This window comes from Pseudophryne corroboree, chromosome 3 (genome assembly GCF_028390025.1).
Source record: "Pseudophryne corroboree isolate aPseCor3 chromosome 3, aPseCor3.hap2, whole genome shotgun sequence".
Classification (NCBI taxonomy): Eukaryota; Metazoa; Chordata; class Amphibia; order Anura; family Myobatrachidae; genus Pseudophryne; species Pseudophryne corroboree.
The window spans coordinates 339,398,358-339,425,500 of record NC_086446.1 but is presented as its reverse complement, the minus strand read 5'-3'; positions in this window follow the sequence as shown (position 1 = coordinate 339,425,500).

Genomic DNA, 27,143 nt, shown 5'->3' with positions numbered 1-27,143 from the left:
TCTGTTCCTGGGAACCCGCAGCAGCAGGTTTCTTGGATTTTGCCTGACCTCCTCTAAAGAAGGTGTTTCTTGATTTGGCAGCCCAAAAGGACTGTGACGCAGCTGAAGAAAAAGGTTTCTTCTTAGCAGGTGCAGCTAAGGGAAGAAAAGGTGACATACCTGTGGTTGCTGTGGAAATCCACGCATCCAACGCTTCCCCAAAGAGAGCCTGACCTGTGTAGGGTAGGTTCTCCACACCTCTCCTGTATTCTGCGTCGGCAAACCACTGGCGCAGCCAAAGTCCTCTGCGAGCGAGACATACATGGAAGATATCCCTGCAGCCATCGAACCCAGGTCTTTCATGGATTCCACCATAAATCCTGCAGAATCCTGTATGTTGCGTAAACACAATTCGATGTCACTTTTATCCATTGTATCCGAATCTTCAAGTAACGTGCCTGCCCACTTTACTACAGCTTTGGAAATCCATGCACAGGCAATAGTAGGACGTAATATCGCCCCTGAAGCAGTGTATATGGATTTGAGCGTAATGTCAATTTTGTGATCAGCCGGTTCTTTTAACGCGGTAGATCCTAGAACAGGTAAAAGCACCTTTTTGGAGAGTCTGGAAACAGATGTGTCCACTATGGGTGGGTTTTCCCATTTTTTCATATCCTCCTCAGGTTCTGGTTGCTTTTCCCTTTCTAGGGATCTGAAATTTTTTTTTGTCCGGGTTTTCCCATGATTTCTCAAATATAGCGTTTAATTCTTTAGACGCAGGGAAAGTCGGCAAAGCTTTCTTATTATTAGTGACGTAAGCCTCCTCAACCTGCTCAGGTGTTGTATTTGCAATATTCAACACATCTCTAATGGCCTCTATCATCAACTGCACCCCTTTTGCAAGAGATGCTGTCCCCCGCAGCACATCCCCATCACCGTCTGCTGTGTCAGAATCGGTATCAGTGTCATCTTGCATAACCTGGGCAAAAGCACGTTTTTGAGAGCGTGCGTTAGGGGGCCCTGAGGTAACAGAACCAGACCAAATTGCCATAGAGTTCTGTAAAACCTGAGTTGCAGTTTCATTTTGTGCAACCCTAGTAGAAATCTGAGAAATCATACTTTTAACAAAGGCTAACCACTCAGGCTCCCTTGCAGGGACCTTCGCTAAAACAGTGCAATCCTGATTACGTGGAATGGGCTGATCCTGAGTGGAATTATCCTCTGCAGCATATGACACAGAGTCCCTGGACATAGTTGTATGGAGACAAACAAACACTCCCCACACACACAGGGAAGAGGCAGACAGTTTCCCCCCTAAGAATGTCAATAGAGACACAGAGATTGGAGCCAACCCACACACAGTGCTTCAAGATATAGGGAAAACCCTTACCCAGCGCTTACTGTGCACCTTAATAGGTTACACAGTACAGATATACAGCCTCCTTCCCCCTTCTACAACCCCCTGGTACCGTACAAGATAGCTGGAGGTGATCTGGAGGGACAGCTCTCCCTGTCCGCGCTTATGCAGGCAGGAAAATGGTGCTGAACGCTGCTGGGGTCCACTCTGAGTAGCTCCGCCCCCTTTCATGGCGCTGCTTCCCGCTCTTCTGAAGATTATACTGGCCTGAGGAAATCTGCTGGCAGCGATCCTGGGACCCTGACAGGCTTGCTGGACGGTGTAGGGTGTAGGCGCTGGCTCAGGGCACCCCTCACAGTGCCGCACCATGTACCACTGGGCTCCCTACCCTGTTGCCGCCATCTTCACACCGGCTCCCCGCTTGCCAGGGGGGGATGGTGACTAACTCGCCACTTATCTTCTGGCCCTGTAAGGGGGTGGCGGCATGCTGCTGGGGAGAGCGATCCCCTGTGGCAGCGAAAGTTCGATCCCCTCAGGAGCTCAGTGTCCTGTCAGCGGAGATAGTGGCTCAGACCCCAGGGGGCGGACACTACTCCCCCCATTTAGTCCCTCGAAGCAGGGAGGCTGTTGCCAGCAGCCTCCCTGTGCCTAAACTCTTAAAAAAAAAAAAAAAACAACAACTCCTATGGAGCTCCACTAGCTGTGACCGGCTCCTCCGGGCCCATTTTCTAAACTGAGTCTGGTAGGAGGGGCATAGAGGGAGGAGCCAGTCCACACTCTTAAACTGCCAGTGGCTCCTAGTGGACCAGTCTATACCCCATGGTACTAATGTGGACCCCAGCATCCTCTAGGACGTAAGAGAAAATAGGATTTTAATTACCTACCAGTAAATCCTTTTCTTGTAGTCCCATAGGGAATACTGGGGATGGTACTTTTGTACGATGGGGTATAGATGGGTCCACAGGAGCTGGTGCACTTAAACAAACTTTAGTGTGTGTATGTATGTGTGCTGACTCCTCCCCTCTATGCTCCCTCCCCCAGCTTCAGTTAAGAAAAAACTGTGCCCGAAAGAGACGGAACATATTTCAAGAAGAGGAGATAGACAAGAAGCCAACAAGTAAGAACCTACCCAAACATAACCCGAACTGGAATGCGTAAACATAACCAGCACACACCAAACAGAACACTAATAACTGAAGAGAGTATGAGGACAGCAAGCTGATCCAAACAAGTTTCATACTAAAACTAATAACCAATGCAGGAAAAAAGAATAAAATCTTACGAAGCAGAGGTGGGCGCCCAGTATCCCCTATGGACTACGAGAAAAGGATTTACCAGTAGGTAATTAAAATCCTATTTTCTCTGACATCCATAGGGGATACTGGGAATGGTACTTTAGTATGATGGGGACATCCCAAAGCTCCCAAAATGGCTGACAGTGTGCTGAGAACCCTGCAGGACAGAACGTCCAAATTGAGTATCCTCTGATGCTAGGGTATCAAACCTGTAAAACTTCACAAAAGTGTTTGACCCCGACCAAGTAGTGGCATTACATAACTGCAATGCCGAGACTCCCCAGGCAGCCGCCCAGGAGGAGCCCACCAATCTCGTAGAGTGGGCAGTAACAAGGAGGCCTAGGCAATTTAGCCGAGGATTAAGCCTGCTGAATAGTGAGCTTGATCCAGCGAGCAATAGACTGCTTGGAGGCAGGGCATCCAATCTTGGAGACATCATACAAGACGAAAAGGGAATCCGACGTGCGGAAATTAGCAGTCCTCCTGACATAGATCCTCAATGCTCGAACAACATCCAATGACTTTGGAGTAGGCGAGTCCTTTTCCAGGACAGGAACCACAATCGATTCATTAATATGAAAAGCAGAGACCACCTTAGGCAGAAACGTCTGACAAGTGCGCAGCTCCGCTCTGTCCTTGTGAAACACCAAATAGGGACTTTTGCAAGACAAGGCCCGCAATTCCAAGACTCGCCTGGCTGACGCCAAGGCTAATAGCATAACCGTTTTCCACATGAGTAACTTCTCTTCCACCTTCTGCAAAGGCTCAAACCAGGACGACTGTAGAAATTCCAGGACCACATTCAGATCCCACGGAACTGTAGGCGGAACAAAAGATGTGCAGCACTCCTTTAAGAAAGGTCTGAACTTCTGGGAGGGCTGCAAGTTGCCTCTGAAAAAAAATGACAAGGCGGAAATCTGAACCTTCAGAGAGCCCAACCAGAGGCCCATGTCCACACCAGCCTGTAGAAACATCAAAAGGCGGCCAAGCTTAAATTCCATCGGAGAGAATGTTCCCTCTCAACTTCCATGCCGTTAAACGCAGCCGCCGTGAGTCTGGATAGACAAAGGGGCCTTGTTGGAAGAAGATCCGTGGCCCTTGCCGCTCCGAGAAGATCTTCTTCAACAGGGACAGAAGCTTTGAGTACCAGATCCTGCGAGGCCAATCCGGGGCAATCAGAATTGCCCGGATTCCCTTCTGCTGTACTCGTCTGAGAATCCTGGAGAGTAACGGGAATGGAGGGAACAAGTATACCAACTGGTAATTCTAGTCCGACGTCAAATCATCCTCCGCTACTGCTTGTGGATCTCATTCTGGAACAATAGCATGGAAGCTCCTTCTTGTTCCTGAACGCCATCAGATCTATCTGTGGGCAACCCCACCGACGGATTATCTGCTGAAAGACTTGTGGATGAAGACCCCATTCCCCTGGGTGGAGGTCATGTCTGCTTAGGAAATCCGCTTCCCAGTTGTCCATTCCTGGTATGAAGATGGCGGATATGGCTCTTGCATGCTTTTCTGCCCAGAGAATAATCTTGGACACTTCCTTTATTGCCGCTCTGCTTTTTGTTCCGCCCTGGCGGTTTATGTACGCCACAGCCGTTGCGTTGTCCGACTGAACCTGCATGGCCTGGTTCTGTAGCAGATGCGAGCCCTGAAAGAGAGCATTGTATATCACTCGGAGCTCCAGAATGTTTATGGGAAGAGTCAATTCTAGACTGGACCATCTTCCTTGGAACTGAGCTCCCTGCGTCACCGCCCCCCAGCCCCTGAGGCTGGCATCCGTTGGCAAGGATATGTTGCAAAGGACCGACCCTCCACTAAGTGAGAGGTCTGTAACGTTTGAGATGATAGGCATATCACCAGGTGCATATGAAGGTGTGATCCTGACCACTTGCTGAGAAGGTCCAGCTGAAAGGTTCTCGCATGAAACCTGCCGTACTGGACAGCCTCATAAGAAGCCACCATCTTCCTCAGCAGGCATATACAGAGATGGATCGAAACCCGTCGGGACTTCAGAATCAATCGCACCATCGTCTGGATTGCTGTAGCCTTCTCCAGAGGATATAGCAAGAAATTAAATGTACAATTGCGCAAAAACTGTTTGCATGGTTACATATATAACATTACTTCCCTTTTTCAGACAGAGATGAATTCCTCAAATACCATCCAACAATGAGATGAATGGACTGAAAAAGACAATGGACGCAATAGTGCAGACATCCATTTAAATAAAATAGAGTTTTATTTTAATATTGCACTCACAATGGATCAAATCAGAGAGGGCATATAATAAGTTGCTGCTTTGAATGGATACGTCAATTCAGATGGATCCTTTTGACATCTTTCTGAGCTTTACTGAAAAAGTAAAGCAAAGCAATAGTGCAGACTCCCACTTATAGGGAAATATATTTATTCAAACACACTCACAAACAATGAAGTAAAAACTCTCTGGTGATAGAAGCAAACGTATACTCATCAGATGATCATCTTCCAAGAGTCCCACAGAGTTCCGGATACTCCCAGGATTTTCCTCAAGGTAAGTCCAGCCAAAGTATGTTTATGTACAATATGTTCAATATGTTCCAGATACTCTTGAAGCTGCCTTTCACTATATGAGGCCTCAGAGGTATATATTGTTGAGTAATATTTCCCAAACACTTCTGCAATTTCTGATCTTGAATAGCAATCCTGCCCATGAAGATTCCTAATACATTGGATAGTATTATTATTATTATGATCCTCTCTACCTAGAAAAGCCAGATTTCTTTCCCCTATCTCTGCTTGAAAATATTGTGCATGTCTAGTAAACAGTAATCTTCGTCTTGCTTTATCATATAGGCAATCAGACCACTCTCTCTGCGCCTCCAACCAAGCTACCCTATCACTAGATAGTGCAGGCCTTATATATTGGGCTTCCGTGTATTGACATTGACGCTCAAGGCTAACCTCTTCTTTCCATCTTAATTTCTGCTATCTTCTTAATAAATGTACTTCTCATGCATGCCTTAAAGGCATCATGCCGAATAGTCTGGTTCATATATGAAATATTATCAACCCTGCCCCTGAAGCTCTCCCATGCAGACACCAAATCCAAACCTGTGCCCATCTGGGATACCCAGTATGGGTTCAGTTTCCAAAAGGTAGCACCATTATCGTTCCCCAAGTTTACCGTTAGGAGCATAGGAGAGTGGTCTGATATGCCCCTAAGCAAATACTCAATTCCAACTACTGAAGGACTCAAGCAGGTTGAAACCAAAGCCAAATCTATCTGTGACATCGTGTGGTATGATGTAGACTGGTGGCATGAGTATTCTAAATGTGTAGGATTGCGCAACCTCCATATATCCTTCCAACCCATTTCTTCAATCAATTTGGAAAATGGTGTACCAGATGATGTTACAATATCTGTATCCTGGCTTTGTCGCCATCTGTCCAACCTGGCATCCATGATGTTCTTAAAGTCACCTATGTTTATCACAGGGGTGTCTGGTGATTGATCCACGAACAAAGCCGCCTGTTTCAACACTTCATTATTATATGGAGGAGGAATATACATAGCCAATATATGCAGTATTTTCTGAATAACCATTGCTCGCAAGAAAACAAACCTCCCAGCCGAATCTATCCGGCTGGATTCCAGATGAAACTTCACAGATTTCTTTACAAGAACTGCAACTCCTCTAGCATAATGTGAGAAAACTGAATGTAGCATATAACCTATCCATGCTTTTTTTTAGGATAATACCTTCTTTCCATACAGGTGCGTTTCCATGAGACATATTATATCTGCTTTATGCTTCTTAAGTTGGGACTTAACCATTGATCTTTTTATCTTGTCATTAACCCCTCGCATATTCCATCCCAGTACTTTTATATTTCCAGTTTTCCCACTCATTTATCTATCCTTTTAATATGAGCTAACATTACACCCATGCTTCTCTTCTGGCAGTCATATGGAGCATTTTTCTGTGTCCCATGTTCTTGTACAATTTGAGGAGGAGGAGCGAGGAGAGAGAGAGGGAAGAAAAAAAACCCAGGACAAATCTATTTAGATTCCCCTCCCCCCTCCTAAGACATACCTGTTCCCCATCAATTCTCAATCTTTACAAACCACCCCACCCGTTCACATGGAGGTTTTAAGGAATTAACCCTACATCCATATTCAGCATGAAGTTAAAAAAAAACTCCCTGTTTTTATGACATTAGTTCCCTGATTTGACAGTTTTCCTATATTCAACTACATGATTCTATTATCTTTCAGCCCATTAATTTCCATTTGTTTACACAGCTCTATACTGTCCTAAACTGGAACAGTTACTCCACTCTTAAAGCAACTATGCGCCACACTTGATCTAAAAAAAAACAACAACAAAAAAACAACCACACAAATGAATCACTAGACAGTGCACATTAACCACTTTAAACTTCACGTTGCTTCAGGCTGCCGACCCAGCCATTCCTCTGCATCTTTAGAAGAGACAAAGAATTGTGTTATTCACGTTTCTCAGCCGTGCTGGATATAACATAGAATATTGAATATTCCTGTCTCTAAGCTTGTGTTTAACTTGAAGAAATTGATAGCGACTTTTTTGCACTTCTTGCGCAAAGTCAGGATAGAAAGACACTGTATGATTTTCAAATTGTACTGTGCCTTTAAGATGTGCTAATCGAAGGATGGCGTCTCTGTCCCTATAATGAAGTATACAAGCAATAAATGTTCTTGCGGGGGCCCCTGGCACCGGAGGCCTTGCTGGTAGTCTATGGGCCCGCTCCACTGAGAAATGACTACTAAAGGCCTCTCGTGTGAATAAATTAATTAACCAATCCTCAAGGATTTTTTTTAGGTGCTGTCCCCTCTGCTCTCTCAGGGAGTCTGACAATTCGTATATTATTGCGTCTAAGCCGCCCCTCCATATCTGATCATTTTGCCTGTATAGCGGTTACCTGGGATACCAGGCCCTCAACTTTACTTTTTAAAGGTGCGGAGCTATCCTCCAGATTAGAGATACGCACTTCCATTTCACCCACTCTCTCCCTTATATTTTGCATATCTTGGTGCAGCAGAGAGACATCTGCCTGCACCTGGCCAATTTTCTCTGTAACCCTTTGTTCAGATGCCATAATAGCTTGAAGGATTTGTTGTGTAAAAATAGGGTTATTACCACTTTCTGATATTGATTCCGGTTTTGAGGGAGAAGAGGGGTTTAATGCACCTCGTGAGGGAGGCTGTGATGATCTTGCATATTTTTCCAGCTTTGCGGCTGCAGCAGCTACTGTTCCTGTTTTCCCCATTTTAATATTAATAATTTATTAACACGTGAGAGCACTTTAATGATATCAGGTGGTGATCTCTTGAGGCAATTTTGGTAATTGACTGCAGTATCTAGTACAAGCTAAGGGGGTGATTCCGAGTTGTTCGCTCGCTAGCTGCTTTTAGCAGCATTGCACACGCTAAGCCGCCGCCCTCTGGGAGTGTATCTTAGCTTAGCAGAAGTGCGAACGAAAGATTAGCAGAATTGCGAATAGAAATTTCTTAGCAGTTTCTGAGTAGCTCCAGACTTACTCAGCCATTGCGACCAGCCCAGTCCTTTTCGTTCCTGGTTTGACGTCACAAACACACCCAGCGTTTGCCCAACCACTCCCCCGTTTCTCCAGCCACTCCTGCGTTTTGGAACTCGAACGCCTGCGTTTTTCCGCACACTCCCATAAAACGTCCAGTTTCCGCCCAGAAACACCCACTTCCTGTCAATCACACTACGATCACCACAGTGATGAAAAAGCTTTGTTATGCCGTGAGTAAAATACCTAACTTTTGTGTAAATTAACTAAGCGCATGCGCTCTGCGAACATTGCGCATGCACAGTTAGCGGATAATCGCAGTATAGCGAAAATCGTCAACGAGCGAACAACTCGGAATGACCACCTAAGTCTTTACACATAACTCCAGCAATAGCAAAAAAATGCCAACTCTCTTCTTTTCAAGCCACAATTTTACACTGCAGCTATAGCCAGAGAGAGAGAGAGAAAAAAAAAAGAATAATATACAAAAATAAAAATAAAGTCACATTAAAAACCAAGTCCCTGTGCTCGCAGAGTATACACTGTTACAAGCTCTCCTCATACCTGCTGTTTGCTCAAAGATGGTAGGCCTGAAGACCAACAACCACACTAAATGCTGACTGCTTCAGAAACAAAGTGCATATTGTGCTTGACATTTTATTGTGCAGGTGAGAGGATTTCAATTTATGTCCAGTATCTATATCCCACACTCACAGAGTATACACTGTTGCCAGCTCTCCTCATACCAGTCTGTTATATTAAAGTGCTGTTTGCTCAAAAGTAATAGAAAGTCTCATTAGACCTGAAAGCCAGTAAACATACTAAGTGCTGAATGCTTCAGAAACAAAATGCACATTATGCTTGACCGACCTTGTGCCAGCTGACATTTCACTGTGCAGGTAGCTGAGAGGATTTCAATATACACTGCTCAAAAAAATATAGGGAACACTAAAATAACACATCCTAGATCTGAATGAATGGAATATTCTTATTAAATACTTTGTTCCTTACATAGTTGAATGTGCTGACAACAAAATTACACAAAAATTATCAATGGAAATCAAATTTATTAACCCATGGAGGTCTGGAGTTGGAGTCACCCTCAAAATTAAAGTGGAAAAACACACTACAGGCTGATCCAACTTTGATGTAATGTCCTTAAAACAAGTTAAAATGAGGCTCAGTAGTGTGTGTGGCCTCCACGTGCCTGTATGACCTCCCTACAATGCCTGGGTATGCTCCTGATGAGGTGGTGGATGGTCTCCTGAGGGATCTCCTCCCAGACCTGGACTAAAGCATCCAATTCCTGGACAGTCTGTGGTGCAACGTGGCGTTGGTGGATGGAGCGAGACATGATCTCCCAGATGTGCTCAATTGGATTCGGGTCTGGGGAACGGGCGGGCCAGTCCATAGCATCAATACCTTCGTCTTGCAGGAACTGCTGACACACTCCAGCCACATGAGGTCTAGCATTGTCTTGCATTAGGAGGAACCCAGGGCCAGCCGCACCAGCATATGGTCTCACAAGGGGTCTGAGGATCTCATCTCAGTACCTAATGGCAGTCAGGCTACCTCTGGCGAGCACATGGAGGACTGTGCAGCCCCCCAAAGAAATGCCACCCCACACCATTACTGACCCACTGCCAAACCGGTCATGCTGGAGGATGTTGCAGGCAGCAGAACGTTCTCCTTGGCGTCTCCAGATTCTGTCACGTCTGTCACGTGTGCTCAGTGAGAACCTGCTTTCATCTGTGAAGAGCACAGGGCGCCAGTGGCGAATTTGCCAATCTTGGTGTTCTCTGGCAAATGCCAAACGTCCTGCACGGTGTTGGGCTGTAAGCACAACCCCCACCTGTGGACGTCGGGCCCTCATACCACCCTCATGGAGTCTGTTTCTGATCGTTTGAGTAGACACATGCACATTTGTGGCTTGCTGGAGGTCATTTTGCAGGGCTCTGGCAGTGCTCCTCCTGTTCCTCTTTGCACAAAGGAGGAGGTAGCAGTCCTGCTGCTGGGTTGTTGCCCTCCTACGGCCTCCTCCACGTCTCCTGATGTACTGGCCTGTCTCCTGGTAGCGCCTCCATGCTCTGGACACTACGCTGACAGACACAGCAAACCTTCTTGCCACAGCTCGCATTGATGTGCCATCCTGGATGAGCTGCACTACCTGAGCCACTTGTGTGGGTTGTAGGGAGGTCATACAGGCACGTGGAGGCCACACACACTACTGAGCCTCATTTTGACTTGTTTTAAGGACTTTACATCAAAGTTGGATCAGCCTGTAGTGTGTTTTTCCACTTTAATTTTGAGGGTGACTCCAAATCCAGACCTCCATGGGTTAATAAATTTGATTTCCAGTGATAATTTTTGTGTGATTTTGTTGTCAGCACATTCAACTATGTAAAGAACAAAGTATTTAATAAGAATATTTCATTCAGATCTAGGATGTGTTATTTTAGTGTTCCCTTTATTTTTTTGAGCAGTGTATATCCAGTGTCTATATCCCGCACTCACAAAATATACACTGTTACCAGCTCTCCTCATGCCGGTCTGTTATATTAAAGTGCTGTTTGCTCATAGGAGGTAGAAAGTCTCATTAGGCCTGAAAGCCAACTAACTAGGTGCTGAATGCTTCAAAAACAAAGTGCATATTGTGCTTAACCGACCTTATGCCAGCTGACATTTCACTGTGAAGGTAGCTGAGAGGATTTCAATGTATGTCCAATGTCTATGTCCCAAGCAAACAGGGCTATACCTCAGTGTCTACATCTGCACCTCTAAAGCTTGTGCAAACCCAGCTGCAGTACGAAGCAGTATTCACTCCAGCTCTGGAGCAACCCAGCCAGCGGGGAACACTCCCTCTCTCTCCCAGCACAGCAAACCTGTGTCTGGCATCCTCCAGTCAGCTCCACAGTGCCCCCGCATTCAGAGTCCGGCTCCGACCACCGCTCCCAGCGCACGTTGCTTCCGGCGCCTCCCGCCTCTCAGACCATCTGTCCCGCTCTCCTTCGGTAGAGGCTGCAGGATATCAGGATGTCCAGGAGATTCAGCGCCAGCAAGCGGCCCCCTGCAAGGCTCCAGCAGCACAGCGGTAAGGGTATAAGGGGGAGAAAAGTTATCTTGGCAGCCGGTCAGTGTGCATTGCTCAGCCCAGGAGAGATTCCATCAGTGAAGCAGGCTTTCAGGAGTTTTAGTAGTGGAGGGAGCTGCAGCTACATGATGCTACTCCATGCTGCACCAGACTCCACCCCCTGTACAACATACATGGATTTAAGTGTATTGTCAATCTTCCGGTCCGCTGGGTCCTTCAAAGAAGACACACTCGGTACCGGTAACACCGCCTTCTTTGAGAGACGTGACACCGAAGCGTCCACAGCAGGGGGATTTTCCCAGACCTTCCTGTCTTCTACAGGAAAGGGAAAAGTGGCTATAAGCCTATTAGACACCTGACATTTCCTTTCAGGGTGTTCCCAAATATTTTTGAACATATTGTTCAGCTCCACTGACACAGGGAAGGTAACCTGTGACTTCTGAGGTTTTACAAAGAAAACAGGTGCTGCCTGATCCTCTACGTCGGGAATCTGCAGCACCTCCCTAATGGCATAAATTAGAGATTCCACACACTGGACTGGGGTAGTATCCCCTGAGTCCTCAAACTCAACCTCCCCCTCTTCAACCTCATGCAACTCCTCATCACAGTCCGACTGGAGAAGCTGCAGTAGCATCCGCTTCTGCTGTGCAGGTTTGGGAGGATGGGCAGAAGGACTCTGGCTAGTGACCAAAGCGTTTACTGACTTTTGTAACTCCCTTCTCTCCCTTTTAGCCGTGGTTAACTCTGCAGAGATATCTGCCATGACACCTTTAAAAGTGGCAAGCCAAGCTGGAGCATGCTTTTGAGATTGGTTGCTGCTTTGTGAAGATTCACTGCATTGTTCACACACAAGTGAACCCACAAACGCTGGTGCATTTGACTGTCTTTCCTGCCATGATAGTAAACCCCCACCACACACATACAAGGTATTCACACAGGAAAACACAGAACACACAGCCCTTTCCACCTGTTAGGAGAAAGGAACAGTAAAGGAGGAGCCAGCATGCACTTGCCCTTAACAGTTATAGCTTAACACCGGGCAGCAATAAACTATGGTCCCTAACAAAGACCAGTGTTATAAGAGCATCTCCCCCATATAATGTCCCCACTATACCACTAATGTAGCCTGAGGGATATCAGGAGGTTCCAGAGCTGTCTGCACGCTGCACCGCTTCTGGCTGTAAATGGCGCCCTGCTGCTGCTGGTCCCGCTCCGAGAGAAGCTCCGCCCCCCTTAAAGGCGCTTATGCTCCACAACGGCAAACTGACTATTTCTGTGTGGTAAATGGCTACCCTTGTCCTGAAGGGGTTCTGGTAGCGGATTGCCAGTGCCTGCACTACCTACGGAGTCATCGGCCCAACTCTGGAGAGCCGTGCGCCGGGGTACCAATATCTGCCAAAACGGTGTCGGGGTCCCTGGCTCTGACTCACCAATCTTCATCCAGAAGAACCTTGGGCTGCTCAGGGTGGCGGCGTGGCTCCGGGACCATGCGCAAGTAACCAGTGCACTGCGGTACAGTACCCTCAGGACAAATCTTGTAGCCTAGGAATGGACCATTAACCAGGGGTTAAAGAGAGCCGGAACGGGGCGGAACTGCGTTCCGTCAGTTCCACTTGGAGCGCTGCAGGTAGATGCCGAGCGGCCGCTGAGATTGTGTTACCAGAGAGATCCCGTCGGCAGCCCAGTATTGAGCTCCGGCTTCCGGCGCTGTCACTGTGCGCTATGACATCTCTCCCATAGTGCCGAGTAGAGGGCGCCCAGGGGACTGCAGCGGCTGGGAGACATTACTACTGGGGGGCATCTACTGCGGGCAAACTACTGGGAGACATTACTACTGGGGGGCAAACTACAAGGGAGCAAACTACTGGGGGCAAGCTACAAGGGGGTAAGCTACTGGGGGCAAACTACAGGAGGGCATCTACTGGGGGGGGGCAAACTACTGGGGGGCATCTACTGGGAGCAAACTACTAGGGGGCATCTACTGGGGGTAAACTACTGGGAGACATTACTACTGGGGGCAAACTACTGTGGGGCATCTACTGGGGGTAAACTACTGGGAGGCATTATTACTGGGGGCAAGCTACAGGGGGCAAACTACAAGGGGGCAAACTACAGGAGAGCATTACTACTGGGGCAATACTACTTGGGGGCATTACTACTTGGAGGCATTACTACTGGGGGCTAAACTACAAGGGGGCATAACTACACGGGCTAAACTACAAGGGGGCATTACTACTGGTGGCTAAACTACAAGGGGCAAACTACTGGGGGCATTACCACTGGAAGGCTAAACTAAAGGGGGTGTAAACTACTGGGGTCATAACTGCAGGGGCATTACCACTGGGGGCATAACTACTGGGGCTAAACGACAGGGACAATTACTACAGGCAACATTACTACTGGGGGCAATACTACACAGGGGCATTACTAATGAGGGCATTGTAAAGGGGGCACTTCATAAGGGGCATCACTGCTGGAGACATAAGGGGGCCTACTACTGGGGGCATTGCATAAGGGGTACCACTACTATGGGCTCTATATAAGGGACGCTACCACTGTGGGCACTACCAGTACAGTGGACATTGCATAAGGAGCACTACTACTGTGGGCATTGTATAAGGGGCGCTACAGCTGCGGGCATTATGTGTAGTATGGAGTGCTACTACTGTGGGAATTATAACTATTGTGTAACCACGCCCCTTTCTTTTTGACACCACGCCCCTTGTTTGCGGGGGGCGCGCCTACGGCGCACGCAGTATCTTTATTACATGGGCACCGTGGGGAGGGGGGTGAGTTCCACCACCTCTCTAGGACCACTTTAAGCACTGCCATTAACCATTTCAAAAGGTTGGTCTCAAACCCTTATCCTGAGCTCCCCTGATGCAGAAAGACAGGTTGCGACCCTGTCTGTCTGAAATTAATAAAAGAAAATAACAAAACTGAAGAAAAACTCTGGAGCCCTCCAGAGATGTGACCAGCTCTGAGGGCACTTTTTTCTAAACTGAAGCTGGGGGAGGGGGCATAGAGGGGAGGAGTTAGCATACATACATACATACATACATACATACATACACACACTAAAGTTTGGTTTAAGTGCACCTGCTCCTGTGGACCCATCTATACCCCATCGTACTAAAGTACCATCCCCCGTATCCCCTATGGATGTCAGAGAAAAGGAGATATAAAATAGACTTTATTATGCACTTAAATTGGTATAATCCAATAGATATCACATGCAGTACGCATATTTGTCAGTGTAGCCTAATACCAGTATACATACACTAAACACAACAAAACAGAAAACAGTATGGTACAAGTACTTCAAAATAACAACTGGTTCCTGAATTTTGAGAAGTCTCACATAATACCTTGTCAGTGCCTTCTGTTACTGGGGGTGGACTTTGACACCTCTCTCCAGTGAGTATTGTTGCCGGAGTCCAAAGCCCGGACCCTACAAAACTTGGTAACAACAGTGCTGTCGGTGTCTCATCCATCAATCTTGTGCATAAAGTTGTTGGTTACAATGGTCTACACCCACCTTTGAGACTATTCAGTATGCCAGGTTCCACTCGTGGTAATGGCAGTGAGAAATTATACAGAATTGGATGGAGTGCTCAGCATCCCTCTCATATCAGTTTCTCATTCTCTCTGACAGCACTCGTCAATCTCTCCTCTTTTGCCTGATTTCCAATCAGGGTCGATCCCTGGTCACTCCAGATTGGGTCAGTCACCAAGGATACAAGTCTCCTAGGTTGGAGTGTCGTGACATTACATCTTCGACTCCAAGGCCTTTGGTTACCATCGGAGACGGCTCTTCTAATTAACGTACTTGAGCTCAGAGCCATCTTTCTGGCTCTTTTGGCTCAGTATGTCCTGGCAGGCTGGCCAGTGTGTATTCAGTTGGACAACATATGTAAATGATCAAGGAGGCACAAAGAGCCTGGGAGTGATGGTGGGTGGAGACAGCCCGAATTCTTTCCTGGTCAGAAGCCTTTGTTCCGGCATTCTTGGGGGAGTTCATACAAGGAGTGCAAAAATGGGAAGCGGGCTTCCTCAGCGGAACCACGTTGCTTGCAGGGGAGTGGTCTTTCAATCCAGAGGTCTTCCAACAGTTAGTTTGGAAGTGGGGCCTTTTTGCAAGTGGATCTCATTCCTTTCGACATACCTTTAAAGTTCCAGTTTTGTGTGAGATCCAGAAACCCGTTGGCTTTCTGAATGGATGCCATAACGGTTCTATGAGATTTTCATTTGGCGTATCTTTCCCCCGATCCCAATGTTGCCTCGGGTACTCAAGCACATCAAGGACCAACAGGTGATGTGGCACCAGACTGGCCATGCAGGTTGTAGTATGCAGATGTTCTCAAAATGTTACTATGTCCCAGGTGGCGTCTTCCACTATGACCAGAACTGCTGCTACAGGGTCCGTTCCTACATTTTGGGACTGAGCTTTTGAAGGTTAAATGTTTTTATCGGTGGTCCGTACAATGGGCCTGATTCATGTTTGTAAGTAAAGTAAATTATCAAGCAGGCTCCATTTGAGCATTTAGATTCAGTGCTGGTCTTCCTTATGGCCATTGCTTCAGCTCAGTGTATTTCCGAGTTGGGGACTTTGTCTTGCAAGTCTCCCTTTTCTATATTCCATGATGACAGAGTGGTTCTCTGTACGGTTCCTACGTTCCAGTTTTTCCTTCTTCAGTGCCTTCCCGGGACCTGGATGATCTGGCTCTATTAGACATTAGTCTGAGCTTTGCGGCCCCCTCCTCTCTTAATAGCCTCCTGGTGCAGATAATTAGATTTGGTTGGGGTGTGTCCAAACCCGTATCTAAATTACAGTGTAAAAATAAAGCTGTCCATAATTTTTGGGTTACATGTAAATATTTACCCTGCATGCAACGTGGTTTATCCAGGTGCAAAGTCAGTTTTTGTTTTTTCATTTTTGCTCCCAACTCCAAATCGGCATCCTAGATGTGTTTCTACCAGCTGTCACAGACCTGGAACGGAAGAGTTGGGTACTCGGAGATTCTTCCGATGATCGGGAAGCGGAACTGGAGCTGGGTCGAAATAAATACGGCCGGATGTAGGTTTTCTTTATGCAGATTTATAGTTAACTAATGCTTAGAGATTGATGCTGAAGAACACTGAGTGAAGAAGTGAGCGATGAATTATGCTGAAGGATACAGGATGAAGAAATGAGTGCTGATTCGTGAGCGATGCTGAAGGACTCTGAATGAAGAAATGAGTGATGATTTGTGAACGATGCTGAAGAAAACTGAATGAAGAAATGAGTGATGACTTGTGGACAATGACGTGTGAACGATGCTGAAGAACACTGAATGAAGAAATTAGTGATGGCTTGTGAACGATGTTGAAGAACACTGAATGAAGAAATGAGTGATGACTTGTGAACGATGCTGAAGAACACAATGAAGAAATGAGTGATGACTTGTGAACGATGACGTGTGAACGATGCTGAAGAACACTGAACGAAGAAATGAGTGATGACTTGTGAATGATGCTGAAGAACACTGAATGAAGAAATAAGTGATGACTTGTGAATGATGCTGAAGAACACTGAATGAAGAAATAAGTGATGACTTGTGAATGATGCTGAAGAACACTGAATGAAGAAATAAGTGATGACTTGTGAACGATGAAACTCATTGAGAGCTGGAACACACTGGAAATGCTGGGAACGCTGAGGTTCAGTGAACGCTGGGAAACTCACTGGAATTGCTGGAAACGCTGAAGTTCAGTGAACGCTGGGGAACTCACTGGAAATGCTGGGAAACTCACTGGAAACGCTGGGAAACAGTCCTCCAAGAAAAGCAGTGTGAACCTGGGGGTAGCTAGTACAGTGATGATACCTCCTTTTGAACTTCCCGCTCTGTTCTCATTGGTGGAAGGAACTCCGGGTAGTGCCATTGGCCCATTCTGCTCACGTGGACGCTGGGCACAATGGCGGCGCCCATGGAGCGGAGAGACACCGGAGGCAATGCTGACCGCACGCCTGAACCTGAAGCCTAGAGCAGGGAGACCGCCACGGAGACCCAGTGTGCAACGAAGGGGTAAACACAGTGGCCGCAGCTCCCTGTTAGTGATACCAACTTTACGTGTCTGGACCGTACAAATTCATGTTTATACGCACATGCAATTGCAATTTTCTAGCATATGGTGTTGCTAATGTTAGCAAGTGAGGCTGCAGCCCACTGGAGCCATTACAAACTCATTTACAATTGCGTACACATATGCAGCCTATATGCAAAAATTTGGAATATTGGAGGTAAGTGTTGGTACAGGGCTACGCAGACTGAACACAGCAGTAGAGACTAAGGAGTCATGCTTTTGCACATACTAGCTCACAGCCATCAGCAGATAAATGCCCCCAAAACACCTGCGTTTTCCCTACTGCTCCTCATAAACACACCTCCAAATGGTCACTTCCTGTCAATCACTTATCCATGAAATACTCATTGAGAGCGAGATCGCAGCAGCCCCATCACTCATGCACATTACGATGACAGCACATGTGTAGTCTGCCGATAATTGCTCCGTTGCGTGATAATTGCCCATTGCGTACACACATAAATTAGACCCATAACTGTGTCTATTCTTCTTGTAAAATTGCGTATTGTACCCCAGATTGGATGAGGGACAGTTAGGAAACAGCAGTTTTCAAATAATCCACAGATTCTGTGTCTGGGTCTTTTAACCACTTTCCTGGCATGGTCGCATAAGATGCGACCACACCAGCAAGTGTTTTATCTGACCTAGTCGCACAGGATGCGACCAGTCAGATAAACAGTGTTAGCAGCGGCAGGGAAACATCCCTCCGCTGCTATATAAAAATAAGAGATTCCCTGCGCACTTTAGAGCAGCCAAACAATTTGGAAGCTGCTCAATCATACCTGGAGATAATTATATATCAGGTGCTGGAAGGGGGAGGGGTCATAGACAGACAAACAAAGAGGAAGGGGGGTGCAAATCCCCACCCCCAAATTCCCTTCCGCACACTGAAAATTACCTGTAACCATCCCTGAATCTATCTGGTAATAAAATTCAGAGAATTTGTCACAAATGTTTGCAAACACATGTTTAAGCTGCTGGCCACTTCACGGCTTCTCTGATACAGCAGTCCTAACTACTTAATAGCAGTGCCCACATTGGGCCATGTAATTTGTCACAGTACGCCTCATGATAAAGGCCATTACTAAAACATTTCCAGACAGAGAGCTAACTTACCAGGGAGCCACCCCCAGGATCTCCCATTGGCACTACAAGGAACAGCATGCCTTCCAAATGCTGCTCCCATTCAATGCCTCATGCACACAAGCAGACAAACAATTTGGAAGCTGCTCAATCATACCTGGAGATAATTATATATCAGGTGCTGGAAGGGGGAGGGGTCATAGACAGACAAACAAAGAGGAAGGGGGGTGCAAATCCCCACCCCCAAATTCCCTTCCGCACACTGAAAATTACCTGTAACCATCCCTGAATCTATCTGGTAATAAAATTCAGAGAATTTGTCACAAATGTTTGCAAACACATGTTTAAGCTGCTGGCCACTTCACGGCTTCTCTGATACAGCAGTCCTAACTACTTAATAGCAGTGCCCACATTGGGCCATGTAATTTGTCACAGTACGCCTCATGATAAAGGCCATTACTAAAACATTTCCAGACAGAGAGCTAACTTACCAGGGAGCCACCCCCAGGATCTCCCATTGGCACTACAAGGAACAGCATGCCTTCCAAATGCTGCTCCCATTCAATGCCTCATGCACACAAGCAGACAAACAATTTGGAAGCTGCTCAATCATACCTGGAGATAATTATATATCAGGTGCTGGAAGGGGGAGGGGTCATAGACAGACAAGCAAAGAGGAAGGGGGGTGCAAATCCCCACCCCCAAATTCCCTTCCGCACACTGAAAATTACCTGTAACCATCCCTGAATCTATCTGGTAATAAAATTCAGAGAATTTGTCACAAATGTTTGCAAACACATGTTTAAGCTGCTGGCCACTTCACGGCTTCTCTGATACAGCAGTCCTAACTACTTAATAGCAGTGCCCACATTGGGCCATGTAATTTGTCACAGTACGCCTCATGATAAAGGCCATTACTAAAACATTTCCAGACTTCTGCGGAAGGGAATTTGGGGGTGGGGATTTGCACCCCCCTTCCTCTTTGTTTGTCTGTCTATGACCCCTCCCCCTTCCAGCACCTGATATATAATTATCTCCAGGTATGATTGAGCAGCTTCCAAATTGTTTGTCTGCTTGTGTGCATGAGGCATTGAATGGGAGCAGCATTTGGAAGGCATGCTGTTCCTTGTAGTGCCAATGGGAGATCCTGGGGGTGGCTCCCTGGTAAGTTAGCTCTCTGTCTGGAAATGTTTTAGTAATGGCCTTTATCATGAGGCGTACTGTGACAAATTACATGGCCCAATGTGGGCACTGCTATTAAGTAGTTAGGACTGCTGTATCAGAGAAGCCGTGAAGTGGCCAGCAGCTTAAACATGTGTTTGCAAACATTTGTGACAAATTCTCTGAATTTTATTACCAGATAGATTCAGGGATGGTTACAGGTAATTTTCAGTGTGCGGAAGGGAATTTGGGGGTGGGGATTTGCACCCCCCTTCCTCTTTGTTTGTCACTTTAGAGCAGCTACAGTGGGTGTCAACTTGAATGTGTCACCAGTCACATACAAGGGTAACAATATACAAAACAAAGTGTTAACACCCTCCGGGGTGCTCCAATGAATAGGATGAGCATATGTAATACAGTGGGGGGGTTTTCAAAATATATTTTATTGAGGTTTAGAACAAACAGTAATATAATATGTAGCATAAAGAGAAAAGACAGAGCTGTATATAGGAGGGAACAAGCACATTGTCAAACAAATATAAGACGGTGACGGCATAGTCTTAAATTATACCCCAAATTTTCCATTTTCTAACATAGAACATAGAAATTAGAAAGTTGACCATTGTAGAGCATAGTAAAATGAAATAAAATGAAGAGAAAACTTCTAAAGGGCTATAATAGGTCTGATATAATAATAGGAATCTAAACATATAAAGGCGTCCATCTACGTGGGGGACGCATAACACATACAATAAACAAATAGAAAAAAACAGTATCCGCCAAAGCCAGGGGACCGTCGACCCATCCATGGAGAAATCATCAAAGCAAGAAAGAATATAAAAGATGGCGTTCCTAAGAAGATGTAAGGAGGGAATGGAGAAGAACAAGAGGAGAAGGAAGAAGTGAAAGGGAGGAGGCAAAAGGTAGTGGAAATTTATGGGAGGGTGACAGGAGGTCTGTGATTTAGGAGATGGTGACAGTACCATGTGGTACAGTGAAAGCTTTGTTGGATAGCAAGTTTTGTGGAAGTGGGTAGTTTATGGATAAACTTTCCCCAGCATTTAAATAATGCGGGAGTCAGAATCTCCTTATTAAGAGATGTCTCTAACCAGTCCATTGTAAAGAGAAAAAGTAATCTAGAGGTCGCCATAGGTAAGGTGGGAGGGGTGTCATGTATCCATTGCTGAAGTATAGATGTCCTTCCCACGTCTGAAAGAAGTGTCACTAGTTTTTTTATCTTGAGAAGGAATGTTTGGCTGGTCAAGGAGATGTCCAAAGAGGGCCCAAGAAGCAGTACATTGGAAGTTGATACCTAATTCAGAGGAACTATGGGGGTCATTCCGACCCGTTCGCACGCAGCGGTTTGTCGCTGCGGTGCGAACGGGTCTGGAATGCGCACGTGCGGCGGCCGCACTGCGCACGCGTGTCGTTGCCTCGCGACAGGGGTCGCCGGGTTACGTCGCGCTCTACGAAGGAAGCGGTTGCAGAGCCGACCGCAAGAAGATTGACAGAAAGAAGGCGTTCCTGGGCGGATCCGGACCGTTGCCTGCCGTATTCAGGGAGTGGAGAAGAAAACGCAGGCGTGTCCAGGAGAACGGAGGGCGGATGTCTGACATCAAAGCCGACTCCAGCATCGCAGAGATTGTCGCACAGGGTAAGTATGTCCAGTCTTGTTCTGCGACAAAATAGGATTTTAATACCTACCGGTAAATCCTTTTCTCTTAGTCCGTAGAGGATGCTGGGGATGCTTCAAGAACCATGGGGTATAGACGGGATCTGCAGGAGACATGGGCACTTTAAGACTTTAAAAGGGGTGTGAACTGGCTCCTCCCTCTATGCCCCTCCTCCAGACTCCAGTTATAGGAACTGTGCCCAGGGAGACAGACATTTTGAGGAAAAGGATTTATTAAATTTTTAAACTAAGGCGAGATACATACCAGTTCACACCTCAAACACGCCGTACAACATGGCATTCAACAACAACGCATGCAACGGCATGACCAACATCAGCCACAGACTGACTGAACTTAACTCAACATGAGCGTAACCATAACCAAACTGCAGATACAGCCCGCACTGGGACGGGCGCCCAGCATCCTCTACGGACTAAGAGAAAAGGATTTACTGGTAGGTATTAAAATCCTATTTTCTCATACGTCCTAGAGGATGCTGGGGATGTTTCAAGAACCATGGGGTTTATACCAAAGCTCTAGAACGGGCGGGAGAGTGCGGATGACTCTGCAGCACCGATTGACCAAACAAGAGGTCCTCCTCAGCCAGGGTATCAAACTTGTAAAACTTCGCAAACGTGTTTGAACCTGACCAAGAAGCAGCTCGGCAAAGCTGTAATGCCGAGACCCCCCCGGGCAGCCGCCCAGGAAGAGCCCACCTTTCTGGTAGAATGGGCTTTCACCGATTTCGGTAACGGCAATCCTGCCGTAGAATGAGCCTGCTGAATCGTATTACAGATCCAGCGCACAATAGTCTGCTTGGAAGTAGGAGCCCCAATCTGATTGGGAGCCCACAGGACAAACAGAGCCTCTGTTTTCCTAATCTGCGCCGTTCTGGCGACATAGATTTTCAAAGCTCTAACTACATCGAGAGACTTCGATTCCGCCAAGGCATCAGTAGCCACTGGCACCACCATAGGCTGGTTTACGTGAAATGATGAAACCACTTTTGGCAGAAATTGCTGACGAGTTCTCAACTCCGCTCTATCAGCATGGAAGATTAAATAGGGGCTTTTGTGAGACAAAGCCGCCAACTCAGATACCCGCCTTGCGGATGCCAAAGCCAACAACGTGACTACTTTCCAAGTAAGGAATTTTAACTCAACCTTTCGCAAATGTTCAAACAAATGAGATTGCAGGAACTGCAATACCACATTAAGGTCCCACGGTGCCACAGGAGGCTGGAGGTTGGATTTGCAGCACGCCCTTCACGAAGGTCTGAACTTCTGGAAGGGAGGCCAATTCTTTTTGAAAGAAAATTGACAATGCCGAAATTTGTACTTTAATAGAGCCTAACTTTAGGCCCGCATCCACACCTGCTTGCAAAAAATGGAGCAAACGCCCCAGCTGAAATTCTTCCGTAGGAGCCTTCTTGGATTCACACCAAGACACATATTTCCTCCAAATACGGTGATAATGCTTTGCCGTTACTTCTTTTCTAGCCTGCAGAAGTGTGGGAATGACTTCACTAGGAATACCCTTTCGGGCTAGGATTTGGCGTTCAACTGCCATGCCGTCAAACGCAGCCACTGTAAGTCTTGATACACGCATGGTCCTTGTTGTAACAGGTCCTCCCGTAGAGAAAGAGGCCAGGGATCTTCTATGAGCAATTCCTGAAGATATGGATACCATGCCCTCTTTGGCCAATCCGGAACAATGAGTATCGCCTGAACCCTTGTTCTTCTTATAGAGAGCGCAACGTTTTTCAGCAATTGCTCCTTGGATCTCGCCTTTATGAGGAGATCGTCCAAGTACGGGATAATTGTGATTCCCTGCTTGCGCAGGAGAACCATCATTTCCGCCATAACCTTGGTGAAAATCTTCAGAGCCGTGGACAGACCAAACGGCAACGTCTGAAATTGGTAATGACAGTCCTGAACAGCGAACCTCAGGTATACCTGATGTGGAGGATATATGGGAAAGTGCAAATATGCTTCCTTTATGTCGACCGACACCATAAAATCCCCCTCCTCCAGACTGGAGATCACTGCTCGGAGAGATTCCATCTTGAATTTGAATTTTTTTAGAAAGAAATTGAGGGATTTTAGGTTCAGAATCGGTCTGACTGAGCCATCCGGCTTCGGGACCACGAACAGACTCGAATAAAAACCCTCCCCCTGTTGTGATGGGGGTACTGTGACAATGACTTGATTTTGACACAGCTTTAGTATTGCAGCGCATACTACCTCCCTTTCTAGAAGCTGGCAAGGCCGATTTGAATAATCGGTGAGGGGGTACGTCTTGAAACTCTAATTTGTACCCTTGGGTTACTATTTCTAATATCCAAGGATCCAGGTCCGAGTGCACCCAGACCTGACTGAAGAGTTTGAGGCGTGCCCCCACCGGTGCGGACTCCCGCGGAGGAGCCCCAGCGTCATGCGTTGGATTTGGTAGAAGCCCTAGAGGACTTCTGCTCTTGGGAACTTTGCACAGCCTGTGACCTTTTTCTCTTCCTCTCGCAGCAAGGAAAGGAGGACCCTCGTCCTTTTTTGTATTTATTGGGCCGAAAGGACTGAATCTGATAGTGGGGCGTTTTCTTTTGTTGTGCAGGAACATAAGGTAAAAATGATGACTTACCCACGGTAGCCGTAGATACCAGGTCAGTGAGGCCGTCACCAAACAAGACACTACCGTTAAACGGTAGAGACTCCATAGTCTTCTTAGAGTCAGCATCAGCATTCCATTGATGAATCCACAATGCCCTCCTAACCGAGACTGCCATTGCATTGGCCTTTGATCCCAAAAGGCCAATATCCCTTGCAGCTTCTTTTAAATATGCTGCAGCGTCCCTGATATGACCCAGAGTCAACAGCACGCTATCCCTGTCCAGGGTATCTATCTCAGATGACAAGTTATCTGCCCACTTTTCAATAGCGCTACTCACCCATGCCGCAGCAACGGCAGGCCTGAGTAGCGAACCTGTAGTGACATAAATGGATTTTAGTGTATTTTCCTGCTTACAATCCGCAGGATCCTTTAGGGCTGCCGTGTCAGGAGACAGAAGCGCCACCTTTTTGGACAGACGTGATAGAGCTTTGTCCACCGTGGGGGTTGACTCCCACTTTTCCCTGTCCCCAGAGAACAGATATGCCACTGGAATTCTTTTGGGAACCTGTACCTTCTTGTCAGGATTTTCCCAAGCCTTTTCAAAAAGAGAGTTTAGTTCATGAGAGGGAGGAAACGTTACCTCAGGTTTCTTTCCTTTAAACATACAGACCCTTGTATCAGGAACAGCAGGGTCCTCTGTGATATGTAATACTTCTTTTATCGCCACAATCATGTACTGAATGCTCTTAGCCAGTTTAGGATTTAATCTGGCATCACTATAGTCGACACTGGAATCAGAGTCCGTGTCGGTATCTGTATCTGCTATCTGGGTAAATGCACGTTTCTGTGACCCCGAAGGGGTCTGAGTTTGTGACAATGCATCCTCCATGGATTTCCTCCATGTCTGGTTCTTAGACTCAGATTTATCTAATCTCTTAGTCAACCGAGCCACATTTGCATTCAAAACACTCAACATATTTACCCAATCAGCCGTCGGCGGTGCCGACACGGTCACTCTCACAGCCTTTTCTGTCCCCACTCCAGCCTCCTCCTGGGAAGAGCACTCAGCCTCAGACATGTTGACACACGCGTACCGACACCCACAACCACACTGGGGCTATAGGAGACAGACCCACAGCAAAGCCTGTTAGAGAAACACAGAGGGAGTTCTGCCAGCTCACAACCGAGCGCCTATCCCGGTTCTGAAGCGAGTAATATACTGCCCAGACCTTCAATAAAATAGCACCAAATCCCTTGTGCTCCCCCCCCCCCCCCCCCCGTTTTGCACCCTGTTACTTGTACAGTAGTGTGGGAGGCCAGGCTCAGCGTCTCTGCAGCTTCTGTGAAGAGAAAATGGCGCTGGTCAGAGCTGTGAGGGCTAAGCCACGCAGCCTTAATGGCGCACTTCAGTCCCGCTTAATTTCACATATTTATACTGGCGGGGGTCTGTATTTAGTGCCCAGGCACTGTATACACTCTTGCCAGTCGCTGTTTGAGGGTTTATGCTGCCCAGGGCGCCCCCCCCTGCGCCCTGCAGTGCCATTTTGGATGTGGGAGCATGGCGCGCAGCGCAGCCGCTGTGCGGTACCTCAAAAGCCGTCTTTTACCGTCACTGAAGTCTTCTGATCTTCTACTCACCCGGCTTCTGTTATCTGGCTCTGCAAGGGGGTTGATGGCGCGGCTCCGGGAACGAACATTTAGGCGTACCTAGCAATCAGACCCTCTGGAGCTAATGGTGTCCAGTAGCCTAAGAAGCAGAGCCCTGAAACTCACAGAAGTAGGTCTGCTTCTCTCCCCTCAGTCCCACGATGCAAGGAGCCTGTTGCCAGCAGGTCTCCCTGAAAATAATAAACCTAACAAAAGTCTTTTTTCTGAGAAACTCTGGAGAGCTCCTCAGTGTGCATCCAGTCTCACTGGGCACAGAATCTAACTGGAGTCTGGAGGAGGAGCATAGAGGGAGGAGCCAGTTTACACCCCTTTTAAAGTCTTAAAGTGCCCATGTCTCCTGCGGATCCTGTCTATACCCCATGGTTCTTGAAGCATCCCCAGCATCCTCTAGGACGTATGAGAAATTATTTTAGATTAGCAGGGCTGCACAGGCAATTGCAGCCCTGCTAAGCTAAAATACACTCCCCCATAGGCGTGGACTAGTTGATCGCAGCAGCAGCAATAAGTTGCTCGGAATGACCACCTATATGTCTGTAACTCACTCCAGAATGTTTGTATGTAGGGGCAGTGCCAGAAGCAGTGCATAATATCAGCTACTGGCGCAGAGCACTTAATGAATGCCGCAGAGTAAAAGAGGCCCATTAGATGACTCCGTTTTGGAGATATGTAAGCCCTGTGCAAAATCTTGTACAACATTTCCTGATAAATACTCGCTGGAATAAGCTTCAAAGATTTAGTAAAACTGTCAATCACTGTATCCGGGGACATAGAAAGGATATGAGAGGCCCATTTTTGTAGTTGAGCAAGATCAGAAGTGGGTATGAAGTCTGTGTGTATTCGGGCATAGATTGTCGAAATGGAGTATGTGCCAGAATGTAAAAGTGTGTCTAAAGGGTTAAGAAAGCCTGGCTTACATAGTTGTGATAGAACCGAGTGTAGATAGTGGGAAGCCTGGAAATAATAGAATCCGTGGAGGGGGCTAATGTCATATTTATCTATGGCTTCAGTGAAAGTAAGCGGTTTATTCAAAGAATTAAGAAGATTCCGAATGTGTGTAATCTCCGCGGCGCGCCAAATATTGAAAGGGAAGGAGGCCCGGCCATTTTGGAAGTCTAAATTACCCGTGAAAGGGAGAAACAATGAGTGAAAGTAACAGATTTAATGACTTCCTAGATCGTCTCCATGCTAGGATAGTGGAGGTCAGAAGTATATTGTCAAAGTGAGGAAGTTTTAGAGTAGTGTTATTGGTATGTAAGAGGTAGCTGAGGGACAGAGGGGCGCAAAGTTGGGAATCCAACAAGGAATCAGTAAAAACATTTGTGTCTCTAAGCCAGTCTATGGCAAAACGGAGAAGACAAGCCCTATTGTATTGCTCTATGTCAGGCAAAGTTAGTCCTCCATTCTGTACTGTCTGGGATAATTTAAGGCTTATTCGAGGCCGCTTAACCCAGAGAACCCACATCCTCCTCTGTCGGATGCTGTCCCCCTCCTAGTCCCGCCTGTGGTTTCCCTGGTACCCTGGCTGGGCCAGACTAAATAACTTTGCA